Source organism: Symphodus melops, assembly GCF_947650265.1.
Source record: "Symphodus melops genome assembly, chromosome: 4".
NCBI classification, from domain to species: domain Eukaryota; kingdom Metazoa; phylum Chordata; class Actinopteri; order Labriformes; family Labridae; genus Symphodus; species Symphodus melops.
In genome coordinates this window covers 2,938,671-2,955,740 of record NC_136694.1, presented here as the reverse complement: position 1 = coordinate 2,955,740, position 17,070 = coordinate 2,938,671, and the positions used below count along the sequence as shown (strand labels likewise).

The window sequence follows — 17,070 nt, the reverse complement described above, 5'->3', positions numbered from 1 at the left end:
ATTGATAAAAGGTATTGGTCACGTAATGCTAATGTAACACATTGGCTAAAAGTTCAAAAGAGACTGAAACACTTGAAACCATGTAAAGTGTAGTGCTGTGCAGTGAAGTCAGACGGACACCGCCCCAACCTCAGGGCTGGGTTATGCTACAAAAAGAACCACCTCATATGCCATGTTGTCAATCAAAAGTAATAGCTTTTCCTAGCGGCTACTGGCAAGGGTGGAATGAAAAGCTGGCCTTTATAGAGAGGTGGGAAACACCATATCGTTTTAAGTATGTGCATAACAGCGCACATTTTCAGACAGACGGTCTCTCCTCGAAGACGTGTGACGTTCTACATGCAGATTAAAAACAGAGATGTAGATCCACAGTAAGCGAGTCAGGCTGCAGTGAACCAATCAAGTCTGACCCCATGATATCAAGTTCAAGTGTCAGAGAGCAACGGCCTTGGTTTTCAGACGGATCAATGGCAACTATCTTGAGTGTGAATAAATGATGGTGCTTGGCTGGGATCTGCAGAGAGGCAGCTGTGGTGTCTTTTTTTTTTTTTTCCTCTCTTCGCCATTCAGCAGGCGCTGACATTGACATACACTAAGCTCCAACAAAGAGACGTGAACTGCTGCAGCGACAGCAGCAGCACTAACAGGATGGACTCGTCTGAAGGGCATCAAAAAAAAAAAAGCATGTTACTGCATATTCAAAAAGGTACAACACCTTTTTCATTGCACATCATTGACCCTAAAGGTAATATATTTGCATTATTTCTAACAATAAGATGGCCACAATAGCTCTCATATATATGAATGACTGGAATCTCACAATAAATTTACATGGGCAGTTTCCAACTATACCTTCATTTTAAAATGAATATTTAACAGGAAAAGTGCATCATGTACACATTAGAAAACAAGAGCCTTCACCTATCACCTCTTCCTTAATCATCTTTCTTTTTTATTTGTATGAGGGAAGTCTCTTTCATATGCTACTTGACATATCACAACTTAACAGGCAGTGCAGGCCCCTGCACATAGTGTTATCAAGGCTGGAATGTCACAGCTTTAGTTTGCCTTGCCTTTCTCTACAAAAGGTACAATGACGGACTGAAAGAGCAATGATGACTGGAGTAAAGCTGGCATAATGGGGCGGTAAGCTGGTCATGATTTTCAATCACAAGGTGACATATTAAATTCAAATATTAATTCTCAGAGCTCCTCTTCAACATGTGTGTGAAGTGTGTTTTACAGTAAATCCACTCTGATCCTGTATTTGATCATGCCTATAAACAGCCCTGCTCAGAACAGGCTGTTTCTGTGTCTGTAGCTTTAAATATGTAAATGAGCTGTGTCTGACCACGCCCCCCAATGTCCTATTGTTTACAGTGTAAAGGAAGAAGTTTACCTCCATACTGTCTGATTGTTGGTCATCCAAAACAAAAGACCCAATGCTGAGTTCATAGGACTAATATTTGTGTTAGCATGGTACTGAAACCAATATGCAACATCCTTTCAGCCTTCAGCCTATCATGACAACCCTACACGTACCAACAGAGCTGCTAGAGATCCGTACAAATGGTGAAGCTGGAGAGGACAGGTAAAGATATAGAAGACCAAGCAGGGCAGTGGTCGAAGCTGCATGTGAAGAACACAACATCACTCCTTAATCAAGAGCCCCAAAATGCACGTCAGGACCAAGAGAAGGCAAGCCAGCTGCACACAACACATGAAGGACTGAAAAACTTTTGCCGGAATATTCTCAAGATGAGGGCGTGTTTCGCACCAGGACAAGAGACTTAACTTTTAAGAACATAATTGATTGTTACCGGCTATTGCTATTAGTTGTTATTGAAATCTGAATGACATCTGATTTGGCATTTTTTCTCCTTAACAACACTCGTAGCTGCAAAGCTGGGAGCAGCAAATTAGCGACTTCTGGTGGAATGAATGGGGTTGGAATTAGTCTCTCAGTGGATTGGTGGAACTTCATTCTGAAGCACTGCGAGCTTGCAAATACTGATGAATGAGCCATTTGCTTGCTCACAGCTCTTCACAAGGGTTTGTTTGCCCCACAGTTGATTCGCATGAATTTAGCACTGAGACTGAATACTCCTGTGTAAAGCACTGTGCTGCTTGTGTGCTTTTCACATAAGTAGGAGCATTTAAAACAGCATATATTATTTTAAGTAGTAATTCAAAGAAAGACTGTTTTGAATGTTTGTTTGGCCATCTGTCAAACCACTGATGAAGACAAAAATGATTGGTTTTATGCCTCTAAGAACTGTTGAAGTTCTAACATCTTTTAGTGAAGACAGAGTTATTGGGTGTTATTTAAAATAACAGTCTTAAGGCAAAAAAATTACTTTTTACGTTGGCCTTAAAGGAAGAATGTGGGATAGTTGACTTTTAAATACAGCAAAAATCAAGTTTATCTTGTTTAAACGTCTCTCAGAGTCGTGACTGTCGACAATAAGTGAGAAGCTCGAGTCCCACTGTCTGAGTTGTTCTCAGTTGTTTGCATTACGTTTACATGGACAGGATGGCCTTGGGAATAAAAGCTGTTTTAGAAAAGAAGGACATGCTCCCGTCATTTAGAGGAGTCTTTACATCACATTCATTCGGTGTCAAAATATGTGCAATATAAAGCTATCATTTTGCTCACTGTTCTGGTTCCGTGATGTACAATCCATACAAGGCTCCTCCTGAATGGGCCACACGAGGTCTGTGTGATATCTAACTGAGGCGATGTGTGAAGGCAGCAGACAGTTGTCTCAGGTGTTCACAGCGAGCAGGTGGAGTGTCGATGACACCTTTCAGCTCTGATACTCGTTCTGCTTTTCTAAGCTGTTAATATATTCTTTTTTCCCCCCCGTCTGCCTGTGTATGTGATGCATCCTTATCCTTGAGGTAAGGAGTCTAAAGCACTTATAGGTGTATCTACCCAGGGGCTCATCTAAACCAAACTCAATACATTCAATAGAAGAGGTCAACTTCCACATGCTCCATCTCCTGCTGAGCGTCTTATGTAGGAAAGGGCGAGTACAGACAGATGGCCTGAGATTCTTCTGGAGGTTATTTTGAAAAAGGGCTTGTTTTTCTGTTAAGGTGCATTTCACTGTTACGAGACACTTCTCAAAAACAGCTGAATGAAAAGTGATGGCTGTGTGAAGAGAGAAGAGATCCAATAAATGAAATCACTCTCTCGGATATTGAACAAAACAAAATCAAAGTCGATGCAATACGAGTCCTCAGAGACGTTGCCACGGTTTCAGGGTTCACAATAAAGGGACATATGTAATGTTACAGTGAACTGACCCTTTGACCTCTGCTGCTTTGATTCTGATCAGTTCATATTTGGGTCACAGTTGACATTTCTGCCAGCTTGAAACATCTGACCAATGTGCCAACTTCACCAGGACACGAAGGATTCATCCAGAGAATCCTTTCCGGGCCAACACATCCTGAGAAGAATCACCTGTCAATACAAACTAGATGTTGATTTTAAAGCGACCAAAGATGACATTTTTGCATGTAAGTAATTGGTTCAATTCTGTCGAAAAGCAAACGATATAAAAAGGATCCTTACAGGCAGGGTAGGTCATTTTCTCCGGATACACTTTTAAGATTGTAGTTGAAATTGTCTTTAGGTCCTGACAGAAATTAATAACTCATGCGCTCTGAAAAAGGAACAAAGAAAATCTGTCACCTGTAGCCTGTTTCTAAACGCGTAAAAACTTCAACCAATGTCTGCACTCGGTACACGTTTTATAAACCAATCAAGCCTCTCTACTCCACGCATGCACGAGCTGACATCCGCTTCTGGACCAATGGCACTCGTGAATGTAAGTGAGGGGCGTGGCTTTATAAGAGAGCCCAGGTGAAATCATGCTAGTTTTCCAAAACGACCAAGCCTGCCTTCAAAATGATCAGCTAGATTGTTGTGACAGCGCTCTGGAGGTTGCTAGGCGACAGGGTTGGCGCGTAGTCATGAAACGGTAGTGAAGGAACAGCTGGCGAAGGAAACAGGAAATCCTCAATAAACCATAAACCAGTTCGGCCTGAGCAGCCCAGCCAAAGGTCACCAAAGGTTAATTCGCTCTGAACTGGAACTCAGCCGTCAGGTTCTCAAGGATGGGATTTTGACCAACAACCTGTCGCCATTTTGTGCCATTAAGAAAATTCCCTGTTAAACATTCAACCTCGACGGACGATGTCTTCTGCCTCAGCTTTTTCCTGCACGGACGTGTAAATAATCAGGCAAAGTTAAACCTGCTGTTCAGTCCCTGCAGAGGACTTCCATTTGTCTTGATAGACAGAAACAATGGCCGCCATCATCGTCAACCTTTCTATGAATTGTCTGAAAACAATGGTGTCAGTAATGTGAAAGTGTAAACTATTTGGTTAAAGAAATCCAACGTGCTGCGTAATCTGTACCTTTGAAAGGTGACGTGTCAGTGCTGCAGCTGGCCAGGACACAGCGGCTGCTCTGCTCTCTTCGCCTGTGGGAGGAGAAGGCAGAACGGATGTGATCTTTGATGTAAATGTAGAACCACCACGGAGGAGAGGCGGAGCATTGATATTCCGTTTGAGGTCCGGCCGAGTCCCAATGTCCACACCTTGACGTTGACCTTACGACCTCACGGTGAAAAATCATTTGGCAGCTTCTCTGCACTGGAGCAGTTTGCATTTTGAGAAGCCGCTTTCCAACTTTCTGCTGCTTCAATTTCCTCACAGTACCAACGACTGGAGAAGAGGCAGGAGTTTAAATATGAGCCAATTTACATTTCATGGTATACATCAAAGAGAATAACATTCAAAAGCACCAAATAAGTAGAAAAACGTTTTAGCACTCCAGTGTCTCAAAATTAGACTAATTCCTTCGGCTATTTCTATCTCCATTTAAATATGACATGTACACTGCCATGTTACATTACAGAGACTTCTTTTTTTCATTCCTCACATACACATTGGCCATATGCCAGATGGTGCACCATCACATTAAAACACTGTTTGTAGAAATGATCTTTAAGTAGTGCAGTGACTCAGAACATAGAAGGCAGAGGAGCTGTGCCTTCAGCATGCAGTCTTCCTTTGGCCAGCAGGGGGACACTCCACTGGTTGTAAAAACAAAAGTCTTTATGTATGTAAATCCATAAAAAAAAGTCAGGGCAGGGGAGGAGCAGGGCTGGGAATCTTGGGGTGTCCTTTGGGTCGATTGGATTTCGAAAACAGAGTGAGAATTTCCATTTTCTCTTTTTAAAGCGAATCTGGAGTCATGATTCAAAGTCTATTTTTTGGATTAGTACTTCAGGATCTCCTCCAGCCAGGATTTTTATAAAAGTTAGGAATCTATTTAAAATCTCAGAAGATAAGAATCTTGATATTTACATCAATTGACATTTCGCCCGGCTCTATTAAGGAGTCATTACTTTTAAAATGTGTAAACCAGGATGATGGGCTAAAGATAAAACTTAATAAACCTTTGGTCAACATCACGATGCCGACCAGCCAACTCTGAGTCATGAGTCATGATCTTGTCACGCAGAGAAGAGAGTTTTGTTTTCTGATGTTGCCTGGCGTCGGCTGCTCTCACAGTCCCTGCTAGTGAAACGTGACACGTCACCATATGACCTTGTAAAAACTTATTGAAGTAAATGAAGTTTGGCATTTCCAACACATAAAGAGGTCACTTTTTGAACAAACACTTGATTGGTTAGTTGTCCATGGTGACAGAGCAACACAAAGCTAACACAAGTCTTTTTTTCACCAAAGTAGAATCAACGAACTGCTGTATCTGCGTGGTTTTAAACGACAACATCTGCCTGATGATGATACAGAACAGCTGTATTAATGCACTTCTATTTATCTGAAACAAAGTTAGACGTGACAACACATCTGCTCGTGCACCCAGAGCACCAGGCCTCCCGGTGAACACAGTGCTGACAGAAGTGACCTGCAGGTGGATTCCCTTGCCAACCCCCGACCTCCAGCTGAGCTGTTTTTGGGGTTTGAAGGACTTGTTTTCTAATTTGAATGTCTTTTTTAATCAGAAAACTCACTGCTACAATGCAGTGCTTCAGGACGGGCCAAAGAAGTGTTAAGTCACTGACATAAAAAGATTCTGACGAATGTGTAAACAGCAGCGCAGCGATGACGGGACAGAATCCCCTCTGCAGATCGGGGGTCACCTCCCGAGCACTTTATGGGTGGTTATCAAATATAGAAGCTCAAGCTTTAAGAAATCTAACCTGCTGAACTGAACAAAACTGTTATTCACTAAACCAGATAAATTCAAGGTGTAAGGTAAAGCCCTATTCAGAGCTCTATCAAAGCTCCGCCCTCATTACACCTTCGTATGTTCATATTGATTCCATGACGGCATTATGTTTGGTCCCAGTCTGTGAATTTGACCGTGCACTTTAACGTTAACACACAGCAGGAGCTTCACATACACACAGTCAGACTTGCGCGCACACACACACACACACACACACACACACACACACACACACACACACACACACACACACACACACACACACACACACACACACACACACACACACACACACACACACACACACACACACACACACACACACACACACACACACACACACACACACACACACACACAGCACTGCTTCTTACTACCTCTGAAACCAGTGCAGATGTTTACACTCCTGTGTCATTCATAATGAAGGTGAACCTGACAGGGGCGTCAGAGATCTTACCTATGAACAGGGCTTAAAGGTGATAATGGAGCCCAGACCAACGGAAAAAAACCTGTTTCCACCAGGCAGTCTGGTTTGGTTCAGTTCGGTACGGTACAGTAAACTCTGATCTTGCTTCTGTTTCCACTGCCAACCTTAGCCTTGTATGATGAGCTGAGTGGAAGCCAGACAGAGATAGTGTGACATCACAACAGCCCAATAGAGTGGAGCCCGCTCTGAGTTTAAGAACGGGACATAATAAATAAAAGGAACCCTTTAGGACCGGATCAGTACTTTTGGCACACCCGACAGAAGGGGACCAAAGCAGAAATAAACGCAAAGATGCAACAACTTTAAAGATGTTGAAACTGCCACTTCAGAAAGGATTTGATAAACTGAAGCAGGACGTATAAAACGAGGGCGAAAGCGCTAATGGAGCGGGAGAAAAATAGATCGACCGACAAACGGTGCTGAAGTGCTGGATCTGCATCCCACATGCGTACAGCATGCATCTTTCAGAAGTCAAACAGGATAACTTATATGTGTCAGGGACATGAAGGACGCACAGCAATGCACTAACACAACACGTCTGCACGTCGGCAGGCCGGGGAAAAAAAAAACAGCGCTTTGAGAAATCAGACGCTGCTCTTCTGAATTATACATGAGGCAGAAGGAAACCAAATCAATTGTGCGAGGTATTGTTGTGGCATGAAGAAAGGGAGCATAATTGATACTGGCTGCCTTACATTATGCGTGGAGTTATGACGCAAAGCAGGTCAGGGGATCCGAGGGATACAGTGTCACTGATCTAATGATGCACACGGTTAATGCTTTATGCTAATATGCACCGCTGGCTCCAGCAGGCTTACATGCCTCAATGCAAATTAGCACTGGTTCAAATACGCTGATTTTATTTATTTGTATCCCAACAGGACTTGGATTAATCAATTAACTTGCCTGATGCTCAAGTCCACAGAACATGTGAGATGATTTGGAAGACATGTGCGTTAGGTCCCCTGAGCATCGCCTCGTCCTATTCAGTTTGCAGAGACGTTTTCCTGCATCTCCGAAGAAGCCTGATTATAGCCTCGAACCCCCCAGACGACTGTGACGCCCTCTGGAGAGGAAACTGCTGGGTAAGACGGCAAGGCAGAGTAATCCCTCACATTTTCTGTTTCTAAGTAATAAAAAACTGGACGTGACATTTGTCTTATCAAAAGCTTTGAATCAGAGTACCGTTCGTCAGTTTGGTCGCCAGTTATACAAGTCGGGGGAGTTGAGCGCACGTAAAGCTCATGAAATGAGGAACATCCGTCAAAAAAATGTGCGTCTATTTTTACCTTATGGACAGATGGCTGACATTAGGAGGGAGTAATCCTGCGAGCTTCCTTAGCAGCACCAATAAGGGCTAATTAAATACTTTTTTTTTTTTAATGAAATGATTCAGAAAATTCATTATATAACAGCTGGTCTCTCCAAAGCCACATGACTCTTCCCAGCACCTCAGCCTCTGGACGTACACACGTTAAAGTTGAATCTGTTCTCAGTGAGACATCAAGGTTTGGGACAGTGAAAACACTCAATGAGACACGATCCAGCTAGCTGCTCGGTGCGATTGTGCTAAGCCTCGTTGTTTGGACCTCAATGCTAATCTCAAGTGGTCTCCGCTCAAATCAGCAACGACACAGCGATAACGAGGGGTGAAAAATATCCATACAGCAACATGTCGTCATCCTTACTCATGTGAGACAAAAAGTCTGGCAGTCTGACTCAACGTGTCGTCACTTCCTCACTCCTCATGGTGGCGCTATGACAAGAACGATGGAGTCTCAAGCATGATGAGAGGTGAAACGGACACCAAGCTGCAGTGGATGAAAACAATAATCTGGCTCTTTAGATTATTCAGATGTTGTCAGATATGATTACACATCAATAATCCCTGTATGGTGATGTAGTCGTTATCATGGGACACTTCTTGTTTATTATGTGCTTGTGTGAGTAACTCTGAGTGCAGCTGCAGAAGAGTGGTGTGACGTCTCACGTTCACTGTGTGACTGTCACAGAGGCGTTCAGGGGTCATCAGAGAGAGAGACGCTGCTTCTGTACACATCCTGCGTCTGTGACACCTTCACACAACGGCAGTTTATAGACTCCAACGTAACACCGTCACAGAATCATTATGGATGTACGAAGGCGCAGTGACAGGAAGTCGTCTTTGTTAGTGTGCTGTTTGAAATGAGCACACTGTGTGAAGGGCTAAAAACAGCGAGCTGTAAAGGCCTGTTTGCATCAGGACGCCGAGGGCTGAAAACACTGAACTGCACTGGCTTGAAAGACATTTAAAAACCCACCTCGCCTTTTTTTTTTTTTAAGTGCACAGACCTTCAGGCTCTGTGAGACCATCTGGACCACGGTGCTTAAAAAAAGGTCCAAACACAATTTGCATTTAGAGAAACCTGCAAATGTTGCTTGGATCAACTTTTAATAAAGGCTGTTAACACTTTCAAAAATAGCTTTTGAAACAATTCAGAGAAAGAAAAAAAAAAAAGAAACTGGCACTCTGAACAGAATGCCTGCACAGCAGGGGGCTGATCACATGTCGTCACATTGTCAGGTGAGTTTAAGTCCCAGACAGTTTTTTTTCAATACTTAGGAGAGCTGCAGCTCATGGGGAACGCTGATGAAAGCTATATTTGGATGTGACACTTAGCTTTGCATGTTTTTGTTTTTTTTATGATTTTAAACCATGTGCATGTCTAAGCCTGTTAGCCAAGGTTCCCAAGCATGTTACATGGGTTTCTACTGCTCCAGTAACAGTGAGTGGTAATAAAGACAATAGCCATAACTGTCCACAGACATACACCTGGAGTGCTGAAAAGCATGATCCAGTGTAGAGTGGAGCACAGAGTCATCCCCTCCAGAGAAGGTCCTCTGTCTGACGTGAATGACTCCTGTCCTTAAACACACCGTGACGGTAAACAAGCACAGCTCACTGTAAATCAAGCATTGAATATTCTAGTCGCACAGGATTAAATGACCTCTGAGAAATGTGAAACATTCAGTGATGCATGTTCCATTAAAAACACTTTGGGTAGCTCTCACTGACTCGCACAGTGAATCTCAAATGTGCAAAGTGATGAAGAAAACGTCTGAAAATCTGTTCTCAGCCTATCAAAGGTCAGGTTACTCTGCACCGCTCCAATCCACAATGCCAACCTCTTTACAAAAGGTTTTTATCTCTGCAGCTACTTTCACCTTGACATCAGCCTTTTTATTTTGTATTGTATCAGATTTTTCTGCAGCGAAAGTTATGAAATATTTAAAGCCAAAAGTCCTTTTCACGTATGCACAGGAGGACTGTAATCTTCTAAACAGGTTCTACTTCATTTCAGGAAATATTTTCTGAAGACAGCCTGCCGCCTCTTTCACGTGTTGCTCAACGCCGGAGATTTCCAAAGATGGACAAGAGGATAGCCATGACAAGTCGGAGCGTTTACAATATATCCAACATGGCGGACAGAGCGTCCCTGGTTAGTAGAAGTTTTCGGGACCAATCGTGACTGCACTCTGTATTCAGCCACAACGGCTTCCTATTTTTTTTTGCGTGACTCTGGAAACATTCACGTTCTAACCTGTAATCAGCACAGGTAATAAAACTACAGGATGAAGACTACAAACCGTGTGACCTCAGATACCGTCGTGACTTTTCTTATGTGCCGGGCCTTCTATTCATCCAGTGTGGGAAACGTTAAATACGTCAAAGTACTCACACCCACAAAGCGTCCCAGTGCATGCTGGGTATTATTAAGGGTTAACTGAGTTTAAACATGGCAGCCCCAGCAGGCTCAACCAGGAGAGGACTTTGAACATGCTGCAGGCTGTTGCTGCTTTCTACACATCATTCAGGAAACAACTCCAACACTAAGCCAGGACCTCGGTTTCTCTTTTTACACCTACTCAAAAGCACAGGTGGAGCTCGAGCAGGCCCGCTCTGACGAAGACGGAGAATTTCCCTCTTGGGCCGTTCAGAAGCCTCAGACCTGCTCCGTCCTCTTTGACTTTATTCTCCTCTGACTGGAAACACAGGAGAGAAAGAACGAGAGGATATTTCCAAACACATCGCTCTCTTCCTGTTAACAAAGGGACAGTGTGAAACTATTTCAAACACACCTGAGCTTTAGCAGAGCATACAATGACAGGCATGTGACATGATATTGAAGTGTAGGGCGATGGTGGCCTAGTGGATGGTTGGTGTAGCAGTGGCAGGTTTGGGTCCGGCCTGTGTCACTCCTGACTCTCTGTATTGAAGTGTTCAAGATACTCCTGCTCATAGGAGGACGCTGGGCGGTGGAGTTGGAGAGGTTTGTGCATCATGTTTTCATTGCAATTGTATCAACTGGAGTCTGTAAACAAACAACTTCTTCTGCTCCTCTTCCTCCCGTTCTCTATTCCACATGCACAACTTTCTCTCCTTCTTTCCTAACATTCACCAGCAGAACGTGAGCGATGTGATGTTCAGTCATCACACCAGGGGATCAGTGCTCATCGATGATGACACGTATCACAACGATCACCACGGATGCAGAAAAAAAATCATTCAAACAGCAGAAACTACAGTTTCAAAAATAAGACTTCTCACCTTAATGGTGCATTTACAGGAGAGCAGAGCACAGAGAGAAATGTCCGAAATATACCCAGGCAGCCATGATTACATGAATCAGCGCCCCACCTGAGTGTTTTCTATGTATAGGAAACACTGCCTCTCATTTAGAATGATTACATACAGAATTCATGTCTTTGGTCTAAACTGACCAGATGGGTTATTCTCCACACGTGTACTTTTCCTCTTTCCTAGGGTGACCAAACGTCCTCTTTTGTCCGGACATGTCCTCTTCTTACGTCCTGTCAGGGGGGTTTTTATAAAATCATGAAAATGTCCGGGGTTCACTGTTTTTCATGGAACCATCAAGTTTGTATTTAAATTGACCGGCGCAAAATACTACGGTAGCTACTTCGTTGCGTGACGTAATTCTCGAGGCTGCTTTGTGGGCGGCTCTGCGACGTGCACATTCACAGGGAACAGCAGACAGCGGCAACAGAGCTGACAGCGGAGCAGCATTGATGGCACACAAAATGCCGAAGCGTAAGTGCAGCTTCACAGATGAACTACAAAAACACTGTAAAACACTACAGCAACTACACAGCAACAGCAAAGAGATGTCTTGCAAAGACTTTTATGCTTATTTGTTGAGCAACTGGAAACTGCTGGGAAAGACCAGCTCTGCAGAAAACATGGATGTGCAGACAAGAAGGATGAAGAAGAAAAGCAGGATGAATAAGACAAAAAAAAATGATTAAAAGTACATCATTTTTGTTTAAGTTAGTATTTTTGTGAGCATTTCTTCTAATTTATTATTTATCTTGTTACCTTGAAAAGGGATATATTAAAAGCTGGATTTTCAAACACAAAGAGTTCATATTTTTTCACATTATTTGAAAAGAGAGCTATTATTTTGTTACAGGTAGTTACATATTTCATTTGATTTCATTACAGAAGTTACATTTGCACCATTGAGGCATAATAACTCATGATCATAGACCTCTGAGAAGCCTGTCTGAATTTGTCTCATGGCCGTCCAGTGTCCTCTTTTTTGGAAATCAAAATATGGTCACCCTATCTTTCCCCACAAAAGCAGCTTTCAACACAGTGATGTCCCTGCAGCTAAAGTTTATGTTACACTATTAAATGACTGTCATAGAGAAGGAACACACAGTGTTATGGAGAGCGATCAATCTAAAATGATAGATCTTGTCGTTTACAATAAATTTAATTTTAGCATTGTAAAACACTGAATTAGAGGCTGCCACGTGCTGCCAGATGCACGTGAGGCTGTAAGCATCTGCATGAAGTTCAACGCCAAACCCCCTCAGAAAACAGTGCAAGCGGGGTTTTGTTTAGCTCCCTGCCACATATAAATACCTCTTCATGATAAATTCATGCTTATTTCAAATATTCATGCATGGTCGGAGGATTCGGCGTTCATAGTTTCCTCACTTTGTTGACTGATAGGGGTCAGTGTTGAGAAGAAGCTTCCATGGGGAGGCAGGTTTGACTGGTGCATGCGGAATGAAACAAACCTTTCTCATGCATTATTGAGCCAGTGTTTTTCTAAAGGTGGTATATCATTTATCTCAGCGGATTGACCGTTACAGCGCGTTATGCACGCGCCACAGCACGTGCGTGAGAAATGTGTCACATATGAACCGGTATGCTCGAGCAGAGGCTTTATTTCAAGAGGCTGACAGGTGAACTTCTGCACGGACATGAGAGAAACGTTTCGTTTGGAAACGGGAAGTGTTTGAGTGTAAAACAGCTTTACCACGGCCCGGGTAACGCCGCACACAGCCATCCCGGTGGGCTCAATTAAAGGGACTGACATGCTTCCGGATGTCTTCGCTTTCTGTACATTATCGCGTGATACACAGAAACCTACAGGCGCGTGCTTCTTGGCCCTGAACACGTCACAGCTGCGGTAACATTGATAACAAAGCGGTCACGTCTTTTCACACCGCTGAATGTCTGTGAAACCTCACAGTACTTCTGACAGCACGGCCACACGAGAAACAAACGCTGCACACACTCACCTTCTACGCTCGGCGGAATCCTCAGTTTGCATTGTGGGAAGTGTAGTTTATTAAATCCGCGCGGTGATGGGGCAATACGGCGGTGAGGCTTTCAGAAAACTACAAATACCACAGAGTGAGGGGAAGATGCTTTGTGATGCTTTTAAAGCGGATGGGATTTTTTTTGACAGCTTTAGCAATAATTAAAACATTATTTAAAACTCATTATTCTTTGTAATTGATATTTTATTTACCCATTCTATAAAAGGGAGTCCAATAGTGATAGATTTTTATGACAGAGATTTGGTCAGCAGAAATGTAATTGCTTACATTACAAGCATTAATGGCATAGATTATTTACCAGTATGTTAGAAATTTTACCTGCAGTTATAATTTCTTAACATACTAGTTTCATCTACAGCTTCCTCAGTATAAATGGATAAAGTCTTACATGACAAGCGACATGTTTTATTTAATATCTTAGAAGTTAAAAATGTTCTCATTCCAAAGATGAAATATTCAAACATTTCAGTGTGATGCTCTGCAGTGCACCTCGTATTTGCAAATTAGAAAAATACAGCGTTGAAAGAAAAAGTCTAACCATGCAGAGTTTCACATCACAGCCATCATGGGACCCGTTAACCCCCTATCAATAAAAAAAAAAAGACTTTAACAGACAAGGGTGATTTTGGACAAGCCCAAATTGGTGTTTGACAGCACGATACATGAACAGCTGCAAAGTTTATGAAGCTTTTTATTTCAGTTGTAAATTAATTGCCATGAAAGTGAAAAAGAGGCTTTTACTGCCAGACATCCCTGAATACAGGACTTCTGTCATATAAAAAGAAACCCTTTGTCAGCCTCAGCATGAGAGCTTGATAGCAGCAGATATATGTATTGATGAATTGTCAACCAGATGTGAGCGAGGAGAAGTCAGACAGCAGCTGCACTACGACAGACTGACACACTGTTAAAATGTCTTATTTGTAGAAAGAATCACGATCCTGCCTGTTAAATCTCAGTCTCACAGCTCTCGCTCTGAAGGGGGATCATCATTCTGATCGAACAAAAGATTTTAACACCTCTGAAGCTTAAAGACAGCCATATTTTCTATTTTCCACAAGTACAAAGCATCACATTGAAACCCTGCGAGCAGTAAGGCGTATCCATGGAGATGTTTCTCTGTCACTTGGTCAAGATGAGGATCAGTTTTAAAAAAAAAATAATGTCCAACATTGTGCAGGCAGAGTTTAATTTAAAGTATAGGTCTTTATGTGGATCAACAAAGCTCCGAAATCTTCAGATTTTCACACAATGGTAGCACCATTTAACACATTCCCAAACATTTTCACGCATATGCTGCAAAGGCAATTATTATGAAAACTGCTATTTTAAGGTGGAAAGGTCACATACTGATGGTAAAAGTGGTCCATGTTGCAAAAGATGGATATTGTGACAGTAGCTCAGTTGCTCAGTTATAAGTGAGTAGCACATGTTATGAGAACGTGTTTGTTTTTCACAAATGTTATTACAAAGGCCTCTTGATAGGCAAACATTCAATTCCAGGGAGTCACATAATCCCTCATTTCCTTTAATAATCCTGTAAAGGACAATGCAAATGTGCTACAGGTTGTTTGTGACAAAGTTAACATATACACACACAGCTGTTAATGTAAGGCCGAGTTCACACTGAACAGATTCATGTGTCCCCGGGGGGCAATTCAAAGTGTTAGGTCACTGAAATCACACCTTTTGAGTAAACTCATCCAGGGTGAAGGTTTTCAGACACTGTTTAAAGGCAGGGAAGGTAATTTTCTCCAGATAGACTTTTAAAGATTTTGGTTTGAATTGTCTTTAGGTCCTGACAGAAATGAATAACTCATGTGCTCTGAAAAAGAAACAAACATTCGGCACACGTTTTATAAACCAATCAAGCCTCTCTACACAAACAGAGCCCGCACTGAAAGCATGAGCTGAAATCCACTTCTGGACCAATGGCGCTCGTGCATGTAAGTGAGGGGGCGTGGCTTTATAAGGGAGCACAGACGGGAGGGGGTGGGTGAAGACGGAGAACAGAGAGGATGCTACCTTTAAAATCATGCTAGTTTTTGAAAATTACCCACCCTGTCTTTCAGGTGTTTATGTGTAAACTAAGTTCTGAGCTTGTAATGTCTCACTATTCGTGGCAGACGACGTTAATGTTGCTAACTGGACTTTTTACATGCTTACACATACCTCCACAGTTACTCTCCCGCTGTGTTGAGGAGCAGAGACGTCTGAATGGACAACTTTGTAAAATGAAACGGTCATCGCAGAGGAATTGTGAGAACATTTCAGCCTGTCAAGGACATCTGTTGTTGACTTCGCATGCTCACCACACCTGTAACAGTGCGTTTCGCGTTTCCGTGCGGACGAAGATGTTTCATAGAAGTTAGCGTGTGTGTACGGGATTCTTTTTTGAAACAGAAGAGAAAAGGCTTCCCAACATGTAGACGAGGTCTAAGACAACACCACCTCCGACTGATCTATCCTACAATCCCTGTTCATCATAAGAGAGTGATCCCTGCTGGATCACACTCAGCCTACATTTAACACACCTTCATTAAAAGAAAAAATATTCTTTGCAAATCATAATCTGACTGTCTTCGTGTTTTTCTCTAAATGCAGCTTTGATATGGCATCAAAAGTGCTGCACCTTCTTTGTTGCAGCAAACAAACAAACAAAATAAAAAAAGACATCAGATTATCCATTTCTAAATTTACCCCGCACCCCCAAGTCCTGTTCAGAAAGCTCTACAGCACATGCCAAAATTGGATTTTCACAGAAGTGAAGTGAAAAAGAAAAAGCTTCACTGATATTCTTTATCAAGCGTTTCTGTTGTTACATAAGGACTGAATCATTTGTCATGTTTCCAGGATGAGAATATTATGTTGGTTTGGTGCAGGTAATATAAACGCTCCCTAAGCTGCTTTGCAATCACGGAGCTGATAAGCAGACAGCCTCCACTGTATTCAACCCCTGCATTAGAAAACAGTTTCACAAAATGCTGTTCATTCTTTCAATTCATCCGTCGTCAGAAATACAACATGTCTACGGTATCTACCCACAAAGAACACCACACTATTAAAACCCACGCAACATACGTGATCCTACTTATTATTTGGCTACACACCAGAGAATGTATGTATATGTCTGGATGTACATTACATACACATTTAGCCACGTTTCCACCAAGCCACTCAGTATTTACCCATTTATTGACATTTTCACTGTCCATTTCCAAAATTGGGAATTTTACCAAAATAACAAATCCATACCCTCCAACTTTCTCTCCTCCTATCTGCTGGGGTGAGTGGCATACAGTCTACCAATCTGACCCTGGAGACTGGACCCGGACACACTGCAGTCCGTTTACTGGTCAAAAGAACCGTCACTTCCTGCGCCACATCAGTAATAATGGACAAACACAAACCAACCCACCTTTAAACACCCAATGGATTTTGAGTAATTTCAAGGCTGTTTGTGTTTTTTGTGCGACTCATATCAGTGTGTAGCACCGCTCCGTGGACGACCTCGAAGGTGCAGGCCTCGGCTGGACGTCCTCCATTGTTGCATACAGTAGGTGGGAAAGAGGCAAGAGAGCCACTCAACAAGTCCCTCTGGGTTTTATCGGCTTCTCCAGCATATTTCATTTAAAAGATATATTTTATCATACTGTCTGTTTTATTTTTCATTTGA

General features: G+C 42.5%; 1 protein-coding gene across 4 annotated transcripts in view; it reads right to left on the bottom strand.

Moving 5' to 3' along the window:
- fhit (fragile histidine triad diadenosine triphosphatase) overlaps window positions 1-13,426 on the bottom strand; it is a 252,603-nt gene extending 239,177 nt beyond the window's left edge. For 2 of the 4 annotated variants that reach the window (XM_079340579.1, XM_079340582.1), the window contains exons 1-2: window positions 13,353-13,426; window positions 4,429-4,493 (exon numbers count right to left, since the gene is read on the bottom strand). The gene's annotated coding sequence lies outside the window, so the exon portion shown is untranslated. Of the gene's footprint in view, window positions 1-4,428; window positions 4,494-6,728; window positions 6,749-13,352 lie in introns of those variants that run through there. The other 2 variants (XM_079340580.1, XM_079340581.1) reach the window with 2 other exon arrangements.
- Window positions 13,427-17,070: the final 3,644 nt, after the last annotated feature.